We start from the raw sequence: 3,690 nt of genomic DNA, 5'->3' as shown, positions 1-3,690 counted from the left end.
TCTCATGCAGCAAGCAGGACAAACTTGGTGGATCTCTCCACTCGATGTTTCAGAGAACCGGGGTTACGAACAGTAACCTATTGTTCTCTTTCATCATCTTGTGTTCGAGATCCACCTATGGGAGATATGGACAACTCCCCGATTGCCCAATTCACTCAAAGCGAGGCCCTGTAAGCCAGAGGACGGTCACCTGAAAAGGCGGTACTTCACACGTCACCAAGTATCAGACCCCCCAAAAAGTGGGAACAAAATACCCACCATAACGAATGACATGTGGTAACATGCATACAAAACCTGACACAGACCTCATGCTGAAGGAGTATATTATAGATATACATATATATAAATATATAATTTATGTCAGGGGAGGGTACAGATGACCTGCTTAATGACATGAATAAGCCGAGCTGGACAACCCAGGCTTAAAAGGTGTAGAGAGTCTAAGAGCACAAGGCTATGAAGAACCCACACCTAAAACAGAATGAGCTACCGGGGTCTGGGTAACATCAAGCCAGTAGTATCTGACAAATGTATGTGGTGAGGCCCAACTTGCAGCGGCACAAAAGTCTTGCAAGGAAACCCCTTTAAATAGGGCCCAGGAGGCCGCAATGGCCCTAGTGGTATGTGCTCTGAGGCTCCCTGGAGGCCGCACTCCCTTAGATTGATAAGCCAAGGAGATGGCTTCCACAAGCCAATGAGAGAGGCGTTGCTTAGAAATGGGATTCCCCATGTTCAGGGGGGCCCAAGGAATGAAGAGCTGGTCACTTCTTCTGTAAGGGCTGATCCTGTCGATGTACACCCACAGGGCACGAACAGGACACAAAGCATTCAGCCTCTGATCCTCCACCGAGGAAAATGTAGGAGGGTGAAAAGCGGAAAGCTCAAGCACCTCACAAGTGAAAGCTGGAAAGCATTTAGGCATAAAGGCCGGATTAGGCCTGAGAAAGACCTTTTCTCCACTGAGAGAGAATTTAGTGCACGAGGGATGAACAGAGAGTGCGTGCAAATCACTGACAGGTTTGGCGGAACCCAAGGCCAGGAGTAGAGCTGTCTTGAAAGACAGAAGTTTAAGGGAGATATCTCCCAGGGGCTCAAAAGGTTGTTGAGACAAGGCCTCCGGCACCATGGAGAGGTCCCATTCTGGAACTACCCTTTTAGTGACTGGAAGGGAATGGCGGGCACCCTTCATAAATCTACGAATAAGGGGATGTTGCCCCACCGTGGTGCCATCAAACCCAACGTGACATGCAGCGATAGCCGCTAAGTAAACCTTAATAGTGGAGAAGGATTTCCCACCATCGATAAGGTATTGCAAAAACCCCAAAATGCCAGCGACTGAGCACTGATATGATATCAGCTGACGCCCCTCACACCACTCCTCAAACACACGCCACTTACAGTCGTAAAGGGAGCGTGCAGAAGAGGCTCTAGCATTCTGAATAGTAGCAACAGCACGTGGGGGGAGACCCAATGTGTTTAAGTTTGCCCTCTCACGGGCCATGCCCAGAGGGCCACCCTGTCCGGGTGAGGATGGTAGATTTCCCCGTTCGCTTTGGAAAGGAGGTCTGTGCGTAATGGGAGGGGCCACGGCTGGGCATACAGAAGAGGGATTATCTCTGCCAGCCATGGAGATTTGGGCCATTTGGGTGCTATCAAAATCAGAGTCAGGCTCTGATCTTTCACCCTGGCCAGAGTAGGAGTTATTAGGCAGAGCGGAGGAAATGCGTAGAGCAGCACCTTGGGCCATGGTTGGGCCAGTGCATCCACGCCGAGGGGGGGCATCCTCGCCCCGTAGCGGGAAGTACATAGGACAGTGGGCATTTTTGCACGAGGCGAAGAGATCGACGCCCGCCTGACCGAACCTCTTCCACAACAGACCCACTATCTGAGGGTGGAGGCGCCATTCTCCGTAAAGTGGGTTCCCCCTCGACAAAAGGTCTGCACCCCTGTTCAGAATGCCCGGGACATGGGTCGCCTTTAACGACAAAAAGTGCCACCTGCTCCATACTAACAGCTTGTGAGCTAGAGCATGAAGCTTTGAGGAACACATCCCACCTTGGCGGTTGATATAAGCCACGGCTGTGGTGTTGTCGCAAAGCACAAGCACATGATGTCCCTGCAGGTGGGGCAGGAAATATTTTAGAGCCTTCCAAACAGTAAGGAGCTCCAAATAATGAATGTGGGCTGAGTGGAGTGTGCTCGGCCACACACCGTTCACTGTTCTGCCCTCCTGAGTGGCTCCCCATCCTGTTAAGGACGCGTCTGTCGTTACCACTTTCCGCAACTTGATGGCCCCGAGGGGGGTCCCCTGAGTGTAGAACTCTGACAGAGCGGCAGAGATCGCGTAATGGGCTGAGATGAAGAGATAAAACCCACTTCATGAACGCCCTCATTCTCAGAAGGCCCAAAGGCAGGACATGGATAGCCGAAGCCATAAGACCCTGTAGTCTGAGACATGTGCGATACTGTACCCTCGCTCCTTCCCTGAATTGCGAGAGGTAATTCATGAAAGAGAGAATGTGCTCTTGCGACAAGCGCACGCGCATCGTAATGGAATTCAGCTCCAGACCCAGAAATATCACATTCTGGCCCGGAGTGAAATTGCTCTTGCCCACATTCACTGAAACCGAGCGCTGTGACATGAGCGAGCCCACAGGCAGTGTTTTGCATCACTTTCTCTCTTGAATCGGCTATAATCAGTCAATCGTCTATATATGACGGGGATCCTGAGCCCCGCTATTCTCAGTGGGGCCAGACCCGCCTCCCCGCACAGGCTGAAAGTCTGAGGGCTGAGAGCCACCCCAAAGGGAAGGACTGTGAATTCGTAGCACACGCCTTGGTAGGCGAAAAGAAGGAATTTCCTGTGCGGAGGATAAATGCTTATGTGGAAGAAAGCATCTTTCAGATCGATCGATGTGCACCAGTCGTTCTGATTTATTGAACGTAAGAGACACCCGTGTGTTAACATTCTGAAATTGTATTTCCTCAAATGTTTGTTCAACACTCTGAGATCCAGGATCGGACGGAGAGAACCGTCTTTCTTTGGAACTAGGAAATATCGCGAGTACAACCCCTGACTGCTTAAGTGTGGAGGTACCACTCGAATCGCCCCCTTCTTGAGAACTCTGTTGGAACGCGGGGGTGTTGTGGAAAACTGAAGTCTGTACCCCCTCGTTATTGTGTGAATCACCCATTTGGGAGCTTACACAGCCCGCCAAGCTGTTACATGATTCGCTAAAGTCCCCACACAGACCGGAGAACTGCTAACAAAAACATAAAAACAACTGCGGAGCACGCCATGGAGGCAGCCATCAGTGTCGGCGCCATCTTGGTATCTTAGAGCTGTTAGTTCGGCCGGTCCGCTCATTTGTGGTACAATGGCGCCATTTCGTAGACAACGTAGAAGCAACATGTGGGGTTGCAGAGAGATGTTCCTCTGTTATTAACGAATTCATGTGATTCGTTTGATTTTTTTTTGTGTGTGTGTTTTGGGTAACACTAGGGTCGAAGACTTTATTGAACCTGTGAGAGATGAGTGAAGGGAGCTGTGTGGTGACACTGCTTGTGCACTTTTTCTCACTATGTTCCCCTCTGGAACGGGGAAACACACACTGGCCAACACGGGGATCAGTGCAGGCTGAGACAACTCTGAATGGGAACCCACTGGTGGGGGGGCTGGCCCCGCTGACA

General features: G+C 50.9%; 1 pseudogene; it reads right to left on the bottom strand.

Annotated features, from left to right (window-relative positions):
• Window positions 1-454: 454 nt before the first annotated feature.
• On the bottom strand, window positions 455-2,006 carry LOC107738041 (uncharacterized; annotated as a pseudogene).
• Between the last annotated feature and the right edge of the window lie 1,684 nt (window positions 2,007-3,690).

This window comes from Sinocyclocheilus rhinocerous, unplaced genomic scaffold, assembly GCF_001515625.1.
Source record: "Sinocyclocheilus rhinocerous isolate Xijiao unplaced genomic scaffold, SAMN03320098_v1.1 scaffold461, whole genome shotgun sequence".
Lineage (NCBI taxonomy): Eukaryota > Metazoa > Chordata > Actinopteri > Cypriniformes > Cyprinidae > Sinocyclocheilus > Sinocyclocheilus rhinocerous.
The sequence above is the reverse complement of the archived record's forward strand: the minus strand, read 5'-3'. Positions and strand labels throughout refer to the sequence as shown.